This window comes from Triticum urartu, chromosome 2A (genome assembly GCF_056163025.1).
Source record: "Triticum urartu cultivar PI428250 chromosome 2A, HENAU_Tu73, whole genome shotgun sequence".
NCBI lineage: Eukaryota > Viridiplantae > Streptophyta > Magnoliopsida > Poales > Poaceae > Triticum > Triticum urartu.
Window position 1 is genome coordinate 756360882 of NC_141874.1, and position 21240 is coordinate 756382121.

A 21240-nucleotide genomic window follows, 5' to 3' on the forward strand; every position below is an offset into this window, starting at 1 on the left:
GCCTAACCATATCATCCAATATATGAATATTTACCTCCGGGCCATTCTGGAGCTCCTCGTCATGTCCGTGATCTCATCCGGGACTCCGGATAGCATTCAGTCACCAACATACATAACTCATATAGTACTATATCATCAACGAACGTTAAGCGTGCGGACCCTACGGGTTCGAGAACTATGTAGACATGACTGAGACACCTCTCTGGTCAATGACCAATAGCGGAACCTGGATGCCCATATTTGATCCTACATGTTCTACGAAGATCTTTATCGGTCGAACCGTTATGACAACACATGTTATTCCCTTTGTCATAGGTATGTTACTTGCCCGAGATTCGATCATCGGTATCCTCATACCTAGTTGTATCTCGTTACCGAAAAGTCTCTTTACTTGTTCCGTAATGCATCACCTCGTGACTAACTCCTTAGTCGTTTGCTTGCAAGCTTATGATGTGTATTATCGAGAGGGCCCAGAGATACCTCTCCGATACTCGGAGTGAAAAATCCTAATCTCGATCTATGCCAACCCAACAAACACCTTCGGAGATACCTGTAGAGCATCTTTATAATCACCCAGTTATGTTGTGACGTTTGATAGCACACAAGGCATTCCTTCGGTATCCGGGAGTTGCATAATCTCATAGTCGAAGGAATATGTATTTGACATGAAGAAAGAAATAGCAATAAAACTGAACGATCAACATGCTAAGCTAACGGATGGGTCTTGTCCATCACATCATTATCCTAATGATGTGATCCCGTTCATCAAATGACAACACACATCTATGGTTAGGAAACTTAACCATCTTTGATAACGAGCTAGTCTAGTAGAGGCATACTAGGGACACGGTGTTTTGTCTATGTATCCACACATGTATCAAGTTTCCTGTTAATACAATTCTAGCATGAATAATAAACATTTATCATGATATAAGGAAATATAAAATAACAACTTTATTATTGCCTCTAGGGCATATTTCCTTCAGTCTCCCACTTGCACTAGAGTCAATAATCTAGTTCACTTCGCCATGTGATTTAACACCAATTGTTCACATCACCATGTGATTAGTTCACATCGCCATGTGACTAATACCCAAAGGGTTTTACTAGAGTCAATAATCTAGTTCACATCGCTATGTGATTAACACCCAAAGAGTACTAAGGTGTGATCAGGTTTTGCTTCTGCGAGAAGCTTAGTCAATGGGTCCGTCACATTCAGAGCCATATGTATTTTGCAAATTTTCTATGTGTACAATGCTCTGCATGGAGCTACTCTAGATAATTGTTCCCACTTTCAATATGTATCCTGATTGAGACTCGGAGTCATCCGGATTGGTGTAAAAGCTTGCATCGGCATAACTCTTTACGACGAACTCTTTATCACCTCCATAACCGAGAAATATCTCCTTAGTCTTCTAAGGATAATTTTGACCGCTGTCAAGTGATCCACTCATGGATCAATATCGTACCCCCTTGCCAAACTCATGGCAAGGTACACAATAGGTTTGGTACACAGCATAGCAAACTGTATAGAACCTATGGCGGAGGCATAGGGAATGACTTTCATTCTCTTTCTATTTTCTGTCATGGTCGTGTTTTGAGCTTACTCAACTTTACACCTTGAAGTACAGGCAAGAACTCCTTCTTTGACTGTTCCATTTTGAACTACTTCAAAAAAATTGTCAAGGTATGTACTCATTGAAAAATCTTATGAAGCATCTTGATCTATCTCTATAGATCTTGATGCCCAGTATGTAAGCAGCTTCACCGAGGTCTTTCTTTGAAAAACTCCTTTCAAACACTCCTTTATGCTTTCCAGAAAATTCTACATCATTTCCGATCAACAATATGTCATTCACATATACTTATCATAATGGTTGTAGTGCTCCCACTCACTTTCTTGTAAATACAGGCTTCACCGCAAATCTGTTTAAAACTATATTCTTTGATCAACTTATCAAAGCGTATATTCCAACTCTGAGATGCTTTCACCAGTCCATAGATGGATCGCTGGAGCTTGCACATTTTGTTAGCACCTTTAGGATTGACGAAACCTTCTAGTTGTATCATATACAACTCTTCTTTACGAAAACCATTAAGGAATGTAGTTTTGACATCCATTTGCTAGATTTCATAAAATGTGGCAATTGCTAACATGATTCAGACAGACTTAAGCATCGCTACGAGTGATAAAATGTTATTGTAGTCAACACCTTGAACTGGTCGAAAGCTTTTTGCGAAAATTTGAGCTTTGTAGATAGTAACACTACTATCAGCATCTGTCTTCCTCTTGAAGATCCATTTATTCTCATTGGCTCGCCGATCATCGGGCAAGTCAATAAAAGTCCATACTTTGTTCGCATACATGGATCCCATCTCAAATTTTATGGCCTCAAGCCAGTTCACGGAATCTGGGCACATCATCGCTTCCTCATAGTTCGTAGGTTTGTCATGGTCTAGTAACATGACTTCCAGAAAAGATTACCATACCACTCTAGTGCGGACCACACTCTGGTTGACCTATGAGGTTCGATAGTAACTTGATCTGAAGTTTCATGATCATCATCATTAGCTTCCTCACTAATTGGAGTAGGAATCACTGGAACTGATTTCTATGATGAACTACTTTCCAATTCGGGAGAAGGTACAATTACCTCATCAAGTTCTACATTCCTCCCACTCACTTATTTAGAGAGAAACTTCTTCTCTAGAAAGGATCCATTCTTAGCAACGAATATCTTGCCTTCGGATCCGTGATAGAAGGTGTACCCAATAGTTTCCTTTGGGTATCCTATGAAGATGCATTTCTCCGATTTGGGTATGAGCTTATCAGGTTGAAACTTTCTCATATAAGCATCAAAGCCCCAAACTTTAAGAAATGACAGCTTAGGTTTCTTTCTAACCAAAGTTCATATGGTGTCATCTCAACGGATTTAGATGGTGCCCTATTTAACGTGAATACAGCTGTCTCTAATGCATAATCCCAAAACTATAGTGGTAAATCGGTAAGAGACATCATGGATCGCACCATATCTAATAAAGTACGGTTATGACGTTCAAGCACACCATTACACTGTGGTGTTCCAGGTGGCGTGAGTTGTGAAAATTATTCCATATTGTTTTAGATGAAGGCCAAACTCGTAACTCAAATATTCGCCTTCGCGATTAGATCGTAGAAACTTTACTTTATTGTTACGATGATTCTCCACTTCACTCTGAAATTCTTTGAACTTTTCAAACGTTTCAGACTTGTGTTTCATTAAGTGGATATACCCATATCTGCTCAAATCATCTGTGAAGGTCACAAAATAACGATACCCGCCTCGAGCCTCAACACTCATCGGACTGCATATATCAGTATGTATTTGTTCCAATAAGTCAGTGGTTCGCTCCATTGTTCCGGAGAATGGAGTCTTAGTCATCTTGCCCATGAGGCATGGTTCGCAAGCATAAGTGATTCATAATCAAGTGATTCCAAAATCCCATCAGCATGGAGTTTCTTCATGCGCTTTACACCAAGATGACCTAAACGGAAGTGCCACAAGTATGTTGCACTATCATTATCAACTTTGCATATTTTGGCATCAATATTGTGAATATGTGTATCACTACAATCGAGATTCAACAAACCATTTACTTTGGGTCTATGACCACAGAAGGTTTTATTCATGTAAACAGCATAACAAATATTATTTGACTTAAATGAATAATCGTATTGCAATAAACATGATCCAATCATATTATGCTCAACGCAGACACCAAATAACATTTATTTTAGGTTCAACACTAATCCCGGAGGTAAAGGGAGTGTGTGATGGTGATCTTATCAACCTTGGAATCACTTCCAACACACATCGTCACCTTGCTCTCAACTAGTCTCTGTTCATTTTATAACTCCTGTTTCAAGTTACTAATCATAGCAACTGAACCAGTATCAAATACCCAATGGCTACTATGGATACTAATAAAGTACACATCAATAATATGTATATCATATATACTTTTGTTCACTTTGCCATCCTTCTTATCCGCCAAGTATTTGGGACAGTTCCGCTTCCAGTGACCATTTCCTTTGCAGTAGAAGCACTCAGTTTCAGGCTTGGGTCTAGCTTTGGGCTTCTTCATGGGAGTGGAAACTTGCTTATCATTCCTCTTGAAGTTCCCTTTCTTTCCCTTGCCCTTTTACTTGAAACTAGTGGTCTTGTCAACCATCAACGCTTGATGCTTTTCTTGATTTCTACCTTCGTCGATTTCAGCATCGCGAAGAGCTCGGGGAATCGTTTTCGTCATCCCTTGCATATTATAGTTCATCACAAAGTTCCAGTAGCTTGGTGATAGTGACTAGAGAACTCTGTCAATCACTATCTTATCTGGAAGATTAACTCCTACTTGATTCAAGCGATTGTAGTACTCAGACATTCTGAGCACATGCTCATTGGTTGAGCTATTCTACTCCATCTTGTAGGAAAAAATACTTGTCAGAGGTCTCATACCTCTCGACTCGGGCAAGAGTCTGAAATACCAATTTCAACTCTTGGAATATCTCATATGCTCCATGGCGTTTCAAAACATTTTTGAAATCCTGGTTCTAAGCCGTAAAGCATGGCGCACTAAACTATCAAGTAGTCATCGTACCAAGCTTGTCAAACGTTCATAACGTCTGTATCTACTCCTGCAATAGGTCTGTCACCTAACGGTGCATCAAGGACATAATTCTTCTATGCAGCAATGAGGATAATCCTCGGATCACGGACCCGGTCCGCATCATTGCTACTATCATCTTTCAACTTAGTTTTCTCTAGGAACATATCAAAAATAAACGGGGAACTACATCGTGAGCTATTGATCTACAACATAATTTGCAAATACTATCAGGACTAAGTTCATGATAAATTTAAGTTCAATTAATCATATTACTTAAGAACTCCCACTTAGATAGACATCCCTCGAGTCATCTAAATGATCACGTGATCCATATCTAGTAAACCATGTCCGATCATCACGTCAGATGGAGTAGTTTTCAATGGTGAACATCACTATGTTGATCATATCTAGTATATGATTCGCGCTTGACCTTTCGGTCTCAGTGTTCCGAGGCCATATCTACATATGCTAGGCTTGTCAAGTTTAACCCGAGTATTCTGCATGTGCAAAACTGGCTTGCACCCGCTGTATGTGAACGTAGAGCTTATCACACCCAATCATCGCGTGGTGTCTCAGCATGAAGAACTGTAGCAACAGTGCCTACTCAGGGAGAACACTTGTACCTTGTAATTTAGTGAGGGGTCATCTTATAATGGTACCGTCGTACTTAGCAAAATAAGATGCATAAAGGATAAACATCACATGCAATCAATATAAGTGATATGAGATGGCCATCATCATCTTGTGACTTTCATCTCCATCTCCAAAGCACCTTCATGGTCACCATCGTCACCGGCTTGACACCTTGATCTCCATCATAGCATCGTTGTCATCTCGCCAACTATTGCTTCTACGACTATCGCTACCGCTTAGTGATAAAGTAAAGCAATTACATGGAGACTGCATTTCATACAATAAAGCAACAACCATAAGGCTCCTGCCAGTTGCCGATAACGTTTACAAAACATGATCATCTCATACAACAATTTATATCTCATCACTTCTTGACCATATCATATCACAACAAGCCCAGCAAAAACAAGTTAGACGTCCTCTACTTTGTTGTTGCAAGTTTTACATGGCTGCTACGGGCTTCTAGCAAGAACCGTTCTTACCTACGCATCAAAACCACAACGATTTCTCGTCAAGTGTGTTGTTTTAACCTTCAACAAGGACTGGGCGTAGTCAAACTCGATTCAACTAAAGTTGGAGAAACAGACACTCGCCAGCCACCTGTGTGCGAAGCACGTCGGTAGAACCAGTCTCATGAACACGGTCATATAATGTCGGTCCGAGCCGCATCATCCAAGAATACCGCCGAATCAAAGTAAGACGTTGCTGGTAAGCAGTGTGACTATTATCGCCCACAACTCTTTGTGTTCTACGCGTGCATATAACATCTATGCATAGACCTAGCTCAGATGCCACTGTTGGGGAATGCAGAATTTCAAAAAAATTCCTACGATCACACAAGATCTATCTAGGAGATGCATAGCAACGAGAGGGGAGAGTGTGTCTACGTACCCTCGTAGACCGAAAGTGGAAGCGTTTATCAACGCGGTTGATGTAGTCATACACCTTCACGATCCGTCCCGATCAAGTATCGAATGTACGACACCTCCGCGTTCAGCACGCGTTTAGCTCGATGACGTCCTCGCCTTCTTGATCCAGCAAGAGGGACGAAATAGTAGATGAGTTCCGGCAGCAGGACGGTGTGGTGACGGTGTTGGTGTAGAACAATCTCTGCAGGGCTTCGCCTAAGCACTATGAAAACTATGACATAGGATAAACTAGAGGGGACGGGGTTGCTGGCACACGACTTGGTGTTTCTTGATGTGTCTTTGGTGCAAGCCCTGCCCCTCTATTTATATGTTGAGCCCTGGGATCGAAACTTGGAGAAAAAGCCTCCTCAAAGTCAGCTTTGCCCGAAAGGCAAGAGTCCCACTGGGACTCCCGGACCAAACGCCGCAATCCTTGGCGTCTGGCCTAGACACCATGGGCCTCAGTGTCTGGCCCAGGGCCGGACGTCAGGGTCTCCAGCGTTTGGCCTCTGAACTCCGCAAAACTTTCTTTTGCTCCGACTTATAGCCCCGTGGGCCTGACACCTTGGCCTAACCATATCTTTACCTCCGGACCATTCCGGAGCTCCTCGTCATGTCCGTGATCTCAACCGGGACTCCGAACAACATTCGGTCACCAACATACATAACTCATATAGTACTATACCGTCAATGAATGTTAAGCGTGCGGACCCTACGGGTTCGAGAACTATGTAGACATGACCGAGACACCTCTTTGGACAATGACCAATAGCGGGACCTGGATGCCCATATTGGCTCCTACATATTCTACGAAGATCTTTATCGGTCGAACCGTTACGACAACACACGTTATTCCCTTTGTCACCGATATGTTAGTTGCCCGAGATTCGATCGTCGGTATCCTCATACCTAGTTCAATCTCATTACCGGAAAGTCTCTTTACTTGTTCCGTAATACATCACCTCGTGACTAACTCCTTAGTCTGTTTGCTTGCAAGCTTATGATTTGTATTACCGAGAGGGCCCAGAGATACCTCTCCGATACTCGGTGTGACAAATCCTAATCTCGATCTATGCCAACCCAACAAACACCTTCGAAGATACTTGTAGACTCTGTTGGAAAAGGCAATGCCTAGGAGGCGCTTAGGCACGCCTAGGCGCTAGGCAATGGCCAAACGCCTCGCCTAGGGCATAAATGGAGCTCTAGGCAGGGCAAGCAAGAAATTACCTACCCAAGCAAGAAATCATGCCATATACTGCACTGATATGGCAAACGGGTTATATTCTCATGGCATTAGACGGTAATTAACTTATTTATATGCCCTAAACTAATATCAACACCCATATAATAATCACAAAATACACTACGAGTAAAAACTATATTACCGCCTAGGTCGCGCCTAGGACGCTTAGGCACCGCCTAGGCACTAGGTAAAGGCCAACTGCCTCACTTACGCCTACCGCTTTTTCCAACCTTGCTTGTAGAGCATCTTTATAATCGGAATAATGCGAAGCAGGTCAGATGCAGCGTCGGGCGGCGGAATCGGAACAGCATGCGACCCGGATTCATGCACGGCAGCAGTGCGCATGGCAGCATCTATGGTACACAGCGGCAGCGATCGGTCTTCGATCAGGAATCACGTGGAAGACCCAGGAAGCACGCGCACTACAACAGAGGTGCAGGGGCCAGTGCGGTTGATTAGGCAGGCAGTGCTGCAGGCTGACCGAGGGTGGCCTGCGCAGGCAACAGCCCGCGCAGAAACAGAGGCGTAACACGCGTGCATTGGAGGGACTCAACGAGATTTTTTTTGAAAAGGGTTCGGTATTGGACTCAGCATACGCCAAGACCCGAAATATTAACTACTATCCGAAAGTTACTAGAGAACACCTAGACATGTCAAAATTAATTGGAATGTTAAATAATATTAATAATTTAGATATGGTCTAGAATAAAATAAACAAGATTAAGCCAGCAAGTAGTTTCGTGTGGTCTTTATTATTGCTATTCTTATGCATATATCAAACGACGAGACGACACTGACGCTACGGTGGAGATCAAGGTGTCAAGACGGTGACGATGGAAATCATGACGGTGCTTTGAAGATGGTGATCAAAGGTACAAGATGATGATGGCCATATCATGTCACATATTTTGATTGCATGTCATGTTTATCTTTTATGCATCTTATTTTGCTTAGTACGGCGGTAGCATTATAAGATGATCCCTCACTAAAAATCAAGGTATAAGTGTTCTCCCTGAGTATGCACCGTTGCAACAGTTCGTCGTGCCGAGACACTACATGATGATCGGGTGTGATAAGCTCTACGTTCACATACAATGGGTGCAAGACAGTTTTGCATGTGTGGAATACTCGGGTTAAACTAGAAGAGCCTAGCATGTAAAGACATGGCCTCGAAACATTGGAGACCAAAAGGTCGAACGTGAATCATATAGTAGATATGATCAACATAGATATGTTCACCATTGAAAACTACTCCATCTCACGTGATGATCGGACATGGTTTAGTTGATATGGATCACATGATCATTTAGATGACTCGAGGGATGTCTATCTAAGTGGGAGTTCTTAAATAATATGATTAATTGAACTTAATTTATCATGAACTTAGACCTGGTAGTATTTGCATATCTATGTTGTAGATCAATAGCTCGTGATATAGCTCCCTTATTTTTGATATGTTCCTAGAGAAAAATAAGTTGAAAGATGATAGTAGAAATGATGTGGGCTGGGTCCGTGATCTAAGGATTATCCTCATTGTTGCACAGAATAATTATGTCCTTGATGCACCGCTAGGTGACAGACCTATTGCAGGAGCAGATGCAGACGTTATGAACTTTTGGCAAGCTCGATATGATGTCTACTTGATAGTTTAGTGCGCCATACTTTACGGCTTAGAACCGGGACTTCAAAAACGTGTTTGAACGCCGCGAAGCATATGAGATGTTCCAAGAGCTGAAATTGGTATTTCAGACTCATGCCCGTGTCGAGAGGTATGGGACCTCTGACAAGTACTTTGCCTACAAGATGGAGGAGAATAGCTCAACTAGTGAGCATCTTCTCAGAATGTCTGAGTATTACAATCGCCTGAATCAAGTGGGAGTTAATCTTCCAGATAAGATAGTGGTTGACAAAGTTCTCTAGTCACCATCACCAAGTTACTAGAACTTCGTGATGAACTATAATATGCAAGGGATGACAAAAATGATTCCCAAGCTCTTCGCGATGCTGAAATCGGCGAAGGTAGAAATCAAGAAATAGCATCAGGTGTTGATGGTTAAAAAGACCACTAGTTTCAAGAAAAGGGGCAAGGGAAAGAAAGGGAACTTCAAGAAGAATGGCAAGCAAGTTGCCACTCCTGTGAAGAAGACCAAAGCTAGACCCAAACCTGAAACTGAGTGCTACAACTGCAAAGGAAATGGTCACTGGAAGCGGAACTGCCCCAAAAAAACTTGGCGAATAAGAACGATGGCAAAGTGAACAAAGGTATATTTGATATACATGTTATTGATGTGTACTTTACTAGTGTTCATAGTATCCCCTGGGTATTTGATACCGGTTCAGTTGCTAAGATTTGTAACTCGAAACAGGAGTTGCAAAATGAATAGATACTAGTTAAGGGCAAGGTGACGATGTGTGTTGGAAGTGATTCCAAGGTTGATAAGATCACCATCGCACACTCCCTCTACCTTCGGGATTGGTATTGGACCTAGAATAAATGTTATTTGGTGTTTGGGTTGAGCATGAATATGATTGGATAATGTTTGTTGTGATACAGTTATTCATTTAAGTCAGAGAGTAATTATTGTTCTGTTTACATGCACTCAATATAAATGGTTTATTGAATCTCGATTGTAGTGATACACATATTCATAATATTGATGCCAAAAGATGCAAAGTTGATAATGATAGTGCAACATATTTGTGGCACTGCCGTTTAGGTCATATTGGTTTAAAGCGCATGAAGAAACTCCATGTGGATGGACTTTTGGAATCACTTGATTATGACTCATTTGATGCTTGCGAACCATACCTCATGGGCAAGATGACTAAGGCTCCGTTCTCCGGAACAATGGAGCGAGCCGCCGACTTATCGGAAATAATGCATACCGATGTATGTGGTCCGATGAGTGTTGAGGCTTGCGAGTATCGTTATTTTCTGACCTTCACAGATGATTTGAGAAGATATGGGTATATCTATTTAATGAAAAAAAAAGTCTGAAACATTTGAAAAGTTCAAAGAATTTCAGAGTGAAGTGGAGAATCATCATAATAAGAAAATAAAGTTTCTACGATCTGATTGCGGAGGCGAATATTTGAGTTACGAGTTTGGCCTTCATTTAAAACAATGTGGAATAGTTTCACAGCTCACGCCACCTGGAACACCACAGCGTAATGGTGTGTCTGAACATCGTAACCGTACTTTATTAGATATGGTGTGATCTATGATGTCTCTTACCAATTTACCACTATCGTTTTGGGGTTATGCATTAGAGACAGTTGCATTCACGTTAAATAGGGCACCGTCTAAATCCATTGAGACGACACCGTATGAACTGTGGTTTGGCAAGAAACATAAGCGGTCGTTTCTTAAAGTTTGGGGTTGTGATTCTTATGTGAAAAAGCTTCATCCTAATAAGCTCGAACCCAAATTTGAGAAGTGTGTCTTCATAGGATACCCAAATGAAACTATTGGGTACACCTTCTATCACAGATCCGAAGGTAAGATCTTTGTTGCTAAGAATGGATCCTTTCTAGAGAAGAAGTTTCTCTCGAAGGAAGTGAGTGAGAGAAAAGTAGAACTTGATGAGGTAATTGTACCTTATCTCGAATTGGAAAGTAGCTCATAACAGAAAACCGTTCTCATGATGCCTACACCAATTAAAGAGGAAGCTAATGATAATGATCATGAAACTTCAGATCAAGTTACTACCAAACGTCGTAGGCTAACCAAAGCACGTTCCACACCAGAGTGGTATGGTAATCCTGTCCTGCAAGTCATGTTACTAGACCATGAGGAACCTACGAACTATGAGGAAGCGATATGAGCCCAGATTCTGATAAATGGCTTGAGGCCATGAAATCTGAGATAGGATCCATATATAAGAACAAATTGTGGACTTTGGTGGACTTGCCCGACGATCGGCAAGCCATTGAGAATAAATGGATCTTCAAGAGAAAGACGAATGCTGATTGTAGTGTTACTATCTACAAAGCCTGGCCCGTTGAAAAATGTTTTTGACAAGTTCAAGGTGTTGACTACGATGGGATTTTCCCACTCGTATCGATGCTTAAAGTCTGTTCAAATCATGTTAGCAATTGCCACATTTTATGAAATCTGGCAAATGGATGTCAAAACTGCATTCCTTAATGGATTTATTAAAGAAGAGTTGTATATAATGCAACCAAAAGGTTTTGTCAATCCTAAAGGTGCTAACAAAATGTGCAAGCTCCAGCGATCCATCTATGGACTGGTGCAAGCATCTCGGAGTTGGAATATACGCTTTGATGAGTTGATCAAGGCATATAGTTTTATACAGACTTGCGGTGAAGCGTGTATTTACAATAAAGTGAGTGGGAGCACTACAGCCTTTCTGTAAGTATATGTGAATGACATATTGCTGATCGGAAATGATGTAGAATGATCTGGAAAGCATAAAGGAGTGTTTGAAAGGAGATTTTCAAAGAAAGACCTCGGTGAAGCTGCTTACATATTGGGCACCAAGATCTATAGAGATAGGTCAAGACGCTTGATAAGACTTTCAATGAGTACATACCTTGATAAGATTTTGAAGGAGTTCAAAATGGATCAGTCAAAGAAGGAGTTCTTGCCTGAGTTGTAAGGTATGAAGTTGAGTAAGACTCAAAACCCGACCACGGCAGAAGATAGAAAGAGAATGAAATTTATTCCCTATGCCTCAGCCATAAGTTCTATAAAATATGCTATGTTGTGTACCAGAACTATTGTGTACCTTGCCATGAGCTTGGCAAGGGGGTATGATAGTGATCCAGCAGTGGATCACTGGACGGCAGTCAAAGTTATCCTTAGTTACCTAAGAGGACTAAGGAAATATTTCTCGGATATGCAAGTGATAAAGAGTTCGTCGTAAAGAGTTACGTCGATGCAAGCTTTTACACCGATCCGGATGACTCTGAGTCTCAATCTGGATACATATTGAAAGTGGGAGTGTTTAGCTAGAGTAGTTCCATGCAGAGCATTGTAGACATAGAAATTTGCAAAGTACATACGGATCTGAATGTGGCAGACCCTTTGACTCACAAGCAAAACATGATCACACCTTAGTGCTCTTTGGGTGTTAATCACATAACAATGTGAACTAGATTATTGACTCTAGTAAACCGTTTGTGTGTTGGTCACATGGCGATGTGAACTATGGATGTTAATCACATAAAGATGTGAACTATTGGTGTTAAATCACATGGCGATGTGAACTAGATTATTGACTCTAGTGCAAGTGGGAGACTGAAGGAAATATGCCCTAGAGGCAATAATAAAGTTGTTATTTTATATTTACATATATCATGGTAAATGTTTATTATTCATGCTACAATTGTACTAACTGGAAACTTGATACATGTGTGGATACATAGACAAAAGACCGTGTCCCTAGTAAGCCTCTACTAGACTAGCTCATTAATCAAATATGGTTAAGTTTCCTAACCATTGACATGTGTTTTCATTTGATTAACAGGATCACATCATTAGGAGAATGATGTGATGGACAAGACCCATCTGTTAACTTAGCATATTGATCATTCAGTTTTATTGCTATTGCTTTCTACATGTCAAATACATATTCCTTTGACTATGAGATTATGCAACTCCCGGATACCGGAGGAATACCTTGTGTGCTATCAAACATCACAACATAACTGGGTGATTATAAAGATGCTCTAAAGGTATCTCCAAAGGTGTTTGTTGTGTTGGCATAGATCAATATTAGGATCTGTCACTCCGAGTATCGGAGAGGTATCTCTGGGCCCTCTCGGTAATACACATCATAATAAGCCTTGCAAGCAATGTAACTAATGAGTTAGTTACGTGATTATTATGAAACAAGTAAAGAGAGTTGCCGGTAACGAGATTGAACTAGGTATGAAGATACCGACGATCAAATCTCGGGAAAGTAACATACCGATTACAAAGGGAATAACGTATGTTGTCATTACGGTACGACCGATAAAGATCTTCGTAGAATATGTGGGAACCACCATGAGCATCTAGGTTCTGCTGTTGGTTATTGACCGGAGAGGTGTCTCGGTCATGTCTACATAGTTCTCGAACCCGTAGGGTCCGCATGCTTAACGTTCGATGACGATTTTGTATTTTATGAGTTATGTGATTTCATGACCGAATATTGTTTGGGGTTCCGAATGATGTCACAGACATGACGAGGAGTCTTGAAATGGTTGAGAGGTAAAGATTCATATATAGGACGATAGTATTTGGACACCAGAAGTGTTCTGGGGGTACCGGGTACGTATCGGGTCACCGGAAGGGGTTCCGGGCTACCCCCGACAAACTATATGGGCCTATTGGGCCAAGAGGGGAAACACAACAGCTAGCATGGGCTGCTGCGCCCCCCTTTCTGGCCGAATAGGAAGGGGAAGGGAAAAGGGGAAGAGAGAAGGAAGGAGATGTTGGGGATCGTTGCAGAAATTAAAATTTTCTACGCATCACCAAGATCAATCTATGGAGATACTAGCAACGAGAGAGAGGGGAGTGTATCTTCATACCCTTGAAGATCGCGATGCGGAAGCATTACAAGAACGCGGATGAAGGAGTCATACTCGCAGCGATTCAGATCGCGGTTGATCCAGCAAGGAGGAGGGAGAGGTTGGGAAGACCACTCCAGCAGCAGCACGACGGCGTGGTGGTGATGGAGCAGTGTGGTTTCCAGCAGGGCTTCGGCAAGCACTACGATGGATGGGGATGTGGAGAGGTAGGGCTGCGCCGAGGGAGAGAGAGACTCGTGTCCTTGGCAGCCCCAAAAACCCCACTATATATAGCGGGAGGGGAGGTGGCTGCGCCCCCTCTAGGGTTCCCACCCTAGGGGGTGCGGCAGCCCTAGATGGGATTGGAGGGGCGGCCAAGAGAGGGAGAGGGGGGCGCGCCCTAGGGTGGGCCTTTAGGCCCATCTGCGCCTAGGGTTTCCCCTCTATCCTCCTAGTTGCACCTTGGGCCTTGGTGGGAGGCGCACCAGCCTACTCAAGGGCTGGTCCCTTCCCACTCTTGGCCCATGTAAGCCTCCGGGGCTGGTGGCCCCTCCCGGTGGACCCCTTGAACCCTTCCGGTGGTCCCGGTACATTACCAGTGACACCCGAAATACTTCCGGTGGCCAAAACCTCACTTCCTATATATTATTATTTACCTCCGGACCATTCCGGAACTCCTCGTGACGTCCGGAATCTTATCCGAGACTCCGAACAACATTCGGTAACCACATACAAACTTTCCTTATAACCCTAGCGTCATCGAACCTTAAGTGTGTAGATCCTACGGGTTCCGGAGGCATGTAGACATGACCGAGACATCTCTCCGATCAATAACCAACAGCGGGATCTGGATACCCATGTTGGCTCCCACATGTTCCACGATGATCTCATCGGATGAACCACGATGTCGGGGATTCAATCAATCCCATATACAATTCCCGTTGTCCATCGGTATGTTACTTGCCCAAAATTCGATCGTCGGTATCCCAATACCTCGTTTAATCTCATTACCGGCAAGTCACTTTACTCGTTCTGTAATGCATGATCCCGTGACCAACTCCTTAGTCACACTGAGCTCATTATGATGATGCATTACCGAGTGGGCCCAGAGAGACCTCTCCGTCATACAGAGTGACAAATCCCAGTCTCGATTCGTGCTAACCCAACAGACAATTTCAGAGATACCTCTAGTGCACCTTTGTAGTCACCCAGTTACATTGTGATGTTTGGTACACCCAAAGCATTCCTACGGTATCCGGGAGTTGCACAATCTCATGGTCTAAGGAAATGATACTTGACATTAGAAAAGCTTTAGCAAACGAACTACACGATCTTGTGCTATGCTTAAGATTGGGTCTTGTCCATCACATCATTCTCCTAATGATGTGATCCCGTTATCAACGGCATCCAATGTCCATGGTCAGGAAACCATAACCATCTATTGATCAACGAGCTAGTCAACTAGAGGCTCACTAGGGACATGTTGTGGTCTATTACGGTCTTTGGTTAATACAATTATAGCATGAACAATAGACAATTATCATGAACAAGGAAATATAATAATAACCATTTTATTATTGCCTCTAGGGCATATTTCCAACAGCCTCCCACTTGCACTAGAGTCACTAATCTAGTTACATTATGATGAAACGAACACCCATAGAGTTGTGGTGTTGATCATGTTTTGCTCGTGGAAGAGGTTTAGTCAACGGATCTGCGACATTCAGATCCATATGAACTTTACAAATATCTATGTCTCCATCCTGAATATGTTCACAAATGGAGTTGAAGCGATGCTTGATGTACCTGGTCTTCTTGTGAAACCTGGGCTCCTTGGCAAGGGCAATAGCTCCAGTATTGTCACAGAAGAGAATCATTGGGCTCGACGCATTGGGAATAACTCCTAGGTCGGTGATGAACTCCTTCATCCAGACTGCTTCATGTGCTGCCTCCGAGGCTACTATGTACTCCGCTTCACATGTAGATCCCGCCACAACACTTTGCTTGCAACTGCCCCACCATTCAAAATATACACGTCTCCGGCTTGTGACTTGGAGTCCTCCGGATCTATGTCAAAGCTAGCATCGACGTAAACCTTTACGACGAGCTCTTCAGCACCTCCATAAATGAGAAACATATCCTTAGTCCTTTTCAGGTACTTTAGGATATTCTTGACCGCTGTCCAGCGTTCCATGCCAGGATTACTTTGGTACCTCCCTACCAAACTTACGGCAAGGTTCACATCAGGTCTGGTACACAACATGGCATACATAATAGACCCTATGGCTGAGGCATGGGGGATGACACTCATCTTTTCTCTATCTTCTGCCGAGGTTGGGCATTGAGCCGTGCTCAATTTCATACGTTGCAATACAGGCAAGAACCCCTTCTTGGACTGATCCATATCAAACTTGTTCAATATCTTGTCAAGGTATGTGCTTTGTGAAAGACCAATAAGGCGTCTCGATCTATCTCTATAGATCGTGATTCCTAATATGTAAGCAGCTTCTCCAAGGTCCTTCATTGAAAAACACTTATTCAAGTAGGCCTTTATGCTTTCCAAAAAAATTATATCATTTCCATCAATAGTATGTCATCCACATATAATATGAGAAATGCTACAGAGATCCCACTCACTTTCTTGTAAACACAGGCTTCTCAAGTCTGTGTAAACCCAAACGCTTTGATCATCTCATCAAAGTGAATGTTCCAACTCCGAGATGCTTGCACCAGCCCATAGATTGAGCGCTGGAGCTTGCATACCTTGTCAGCATTCTTAGGATCGACAAAATCTTCCCGCTGCATCATATACAATTCTTCCTTAAGGAAACCATTAAGGAATGTTGTTTTGATGTCCATTTGCCATATCTCATAGTCATAGAATGCGGCAATTGCTCACATGATTCAGACGGATTTCAGCTTCGCTACAGGTGAGAAGGTCTCATCATAGTCAACCCCTTGAACTTGTCGATAACCCTTAGCGACAAGCCGAGCCTTATAGATGGTCACATTACCATCCGCGTATGTCTTCTTCTTAAAGATCCATTTATTCTCTATGGCTTGCCGATCATCGGGCAAGTCTGTCAAAGTCCATACTTCGTTTTCATACATGGATCCTATCTCGGATTTCATGGCTTCAAGCCATTTGTTGAAATCCGAGCCCGCCATCGCTTGTTCATAGTTCGAAGGTTCACCGTTGTCTAACAACATGATTTTCAGGACAGGGTTGCCGTACCACTCTGGTGCGGAACGTGTCCTTGTGAACCTACGAAGTTTAGTGGCAACTTGATCTGAAGTTTCATGATCATCATCATTAACTTCCTCTCTAGTCGGTGCAGGCACCACAGAAACATCTTCCTGAGCTGCGCTACTCTCCGGTTCAAGAGGCAATACCTCATCAAGTTCTACTTTCCTCCCACTTACTTCTTTCGAGAGAAACTCTTTCTCCAGAAAGGATCCATTCTTGGCAACAAAGACCTTGCCTTTGGATCTGAGGTAGAAGGTATACCCAATAGTTTCCTTAAGGTATCCTATGAAGACACATTTTCTGATTTGGGTTCGAGCTTTTCAGGTTGAAGTTTCTTGATATAAGCATCGCATCCCCAAACTTTTAGAAACGACAGCTTAGGTTTCTTCCCAAACCATAATTCATATGGTGTCGTCTCAATGGATTTCGACGGAGCCCTATTTAAAGTGAATGTTGCAGTCTCTAAAGCATAACCCCAAAATGATAGCACTAGATCGGTAAGAGACATCATAGATCGCACCATATCCAATAGAGTGCGATTACGACATTCGGACACATCATTACGCTGAGGTGTTCCAGGCGGCGTGAGTTGTGAAACAATTCCACATTTCCTTAAGTGCGTGCCAAATTCGTGACTCAAATATTCTCCCCCACGATCTGATCGTAAGAACTTTGTTTTCCTGTCACGTTGATTCTCTACCTCATTCTGAAATTCCTTGAACTTTTCAAAGGTCTCAGACTTGTGCTTCATTAAGTAGACATACCCATATCTACTCAAGTCATCAGTGAGAGTGAGAACATAACGATAGCCACCGCGAGCCTCAACGCTCATTGGACCGCACACATCGGTATGTATGATTTCCAATAAGTTGGTTGCTCGCTCCATTGTTCCGGAGAACGGAATCTTGGTCATTTTTCCCATAAGGCATGGTTCGCACGTGTCAAATGATTCATAACCAAGAGACTCCAGAAGTCCATCTGCATGGAGTCTCTTCATGCGCTTGACACCAATGTGACCAAGGCGGCAGTGCCACAAGTATGCGGGACTATCATTATCAACCTTACACTTCTTGGCATTCACACTATGAATATGTGTAACATCACGTTCGAGATTAAACAAGAATAAACCATTGACTAGCGGGGCATGACCATAAAACGTATCTCTCATATAAATGGAACAACCATTATTCTCGGATTTAAATGAGTAGCCATCTCACATTAAACGAGATCCAGATACAATGTTCATGCTCAAAGCTGGTAATAAATAACAATTATTGAGGTTTAAAACTAATCTCGTAGGTAGATGTAGAGGGAGCGTGCCGACGGCAATCACATCGACCTTGGAACCATTCCCGACGCGCATCGTCACCTCGTCCTTCGTCGGTCTCCGCTTATTCCGCAGCTCCTGTTTTGAGTTACAAATATGAGCAACCGCAGCGGTATCAAATACCCAGGAGCTACTACGAGCGCTGGTAAGGTACACATCAAGTTGTCATACACACTTAGGGTGTATCAAGTGTTTCGTTGAAGCCACTAGTGTCATACACACTTTGAGACATTTTTCAGTCACTAGTGTAGCAAGTGTTTCGTTGAAGCCATAGTTATGGAATGCCACACTATTTTAGTCATATGCCCTACTTGTCACAGACTCAATTGCTACTCCACTTTTGCCAGTAGTGTGGTGACCAATTTGACCACCATAAAAACTGTGGCATGCCACACTTGTGACACAAAAGTGTGGCAAAGTGTGGAGGGCAACCAAACATGCCCTTAGTGTCATTTCCTTTGCATCTGAGACTTCTTATGCATGGGATTCATTTTGCGCCTATGGCAATCCATGAGGCACCTAGCAAATGGTTTTTGTTATATTATCTATGTTACTCAATATTCTATATTTTTTTCTATCATTCCATAAATATACATCTAAGCATTCCCGCATCAACGTGCGGAGCATCATCTAGTTGTTAGAATAAAAGTCACCAGATAGTGAATAGGCACCCCCCCCCCTCCCCCCCTATGCATGGAGATGCAATATTCGTTGAAAGTGAAAAATATGGTCAAGCCTTTTAGAAGCTAGTCGAAGCAAGAAAATACGCCTACTACAATTATGCTCCCTCCATTTCTGTATACAAGGCCACTTCATTTTTCATGTCAAACTTTGATTTATAATTTTGGTCAATAAAATATTGGCAACATGTCATAAAAATATATCATCAGAAAGTTCTTTCAAATGTGCATCCAATGACATACTTTTTGTGGCCTATAACTCACTTTTTGTTGGTAAAATTAATGGTCAAAGTTAGACATAAAAATATGAAGTGGCCTTGTATACTGAAATGGAGGAAGTATATTTTTTTTGAATTGATAAATGTGGGCGGAAGAGAAAAACGTAACTAAATATGTGATGATTTTAAAAATGTACACTAATATTAAAAAATAGAAAAACAGGGGGAGCTCCCTGGCTCCACTTTCATAGAAAGAAGCTTGACCAAACCCAGGTCCAGTACAGGTCTCAAGTGTTTTAGCGAAAGCATAAAAGCAGCGAAAGATTAAAAATAATGGACCCAAACTACGAAAACGAAAAACATTCTTCTGGAGATTTCTTCCAATATTACAAGGAAATTCAAACTATGAATGGCGACGCCAAATATGCAGCTTCAAGGGTTGAGACAGGGCTCTCAGATACCACTCCAATGTGCTTCTTGCATGCTGCATCATCATCGTCACCAGCTCCAAGGTCAGCTTCCGGGAGATGACCTCCAGCATTAATGCCAGGGTTCATGGTTACCCCCACTCCAGCTACACACGCAAATGTATCGTCTGCTGAACATATTAGCAGAATTGCTCCACCTTGTCCAGTATATGATCTTTGTAGATCAGGCCCCTTTTTCTAACCAGCGGTATGACTAGACACCAGATCTGGTTGAGAGATATCCAAGAAACTCCATTAAAAACAATATTTTCCTGTTCCACAAGGCCGAGAACAGCAGCACAAATCGTATTTAAAGCATCTAGACTTTTTCCTGCAGCCCAAAGACAAGCAATAGAAGTAACATTGCTCCCTAAAGGTCTACCAAAGAACTCACTAACTTTACCCCACACTTGCTTTGCTACTATGCAATCAAAAAACATATGTTCGATGGACTCATTACAAGAACAGAAAACACGGTCTTTAGGATTCCTGAATTTTCTCTTCTCGAGGTTATCCCTAGTCATGAGCTTGTTGTGGAACAAGAGCCACAAGAACACATGAATTCTGGGTGGGATCAACAGTTTCCAAACAGCAAAAATGTAAAAAAGCACCACCCCTCTAAAACTAATGATTGCATACAGGGCAATAGATGAATACTGCACGGAGTTTTCATATTGCCACAATAGAGAATCAGTAGTCTGTAAAGGAAATGCCCTTGGCTATCTCAGTAAGCTCAAGCCAGGCATTCATCATATTATCATCAAAGTTCCTTCTAAAAGAAAGTTTATGTGTCTGATCATCCCAAATCTGTTGGATAGTCTGGCACTGGTCTCTACAGATGCAATAAAGATCCCGGTATTGCATAGCTAAAGGGGATGATCCAAACCATAGATCCTCCCAGAACCTAATGTTTTTACCATGTCCTACCATCCATCTAAACCCAAATTTGACAGCTTTAGCTACCCAAATAACTCCCTTCCCGAAGTTAGAGGCCCGAAAGAATCACTACAGAAAATGTTTGGGGAGTAAGACATATATTTGGCATCTACAGAATTCCTCCATGTTTTCCCTTATCCATTAATGTATCTTTTAACCCACGACCCTAATAAACAGATATTTAGATCATGCAGGTTGGGGATCCCAAGACCCCCAAACTCTTGTCTCATACACACAAGTTGCCACTTAGCTAGATGAATTTTCCCGTGTCCCAAGTTATTCCACAAGCAGTTAGTCATTTGAGAATTAATAAGGTCAATAGCCCACTTGGGGAACTTGAAAAAGGAGAGCAAGTAGATGGGGATGCTTGCTAAATGGGATTTAATTAAAATGATCCTGCCGTTATACGAAAGCACTTTCCCCC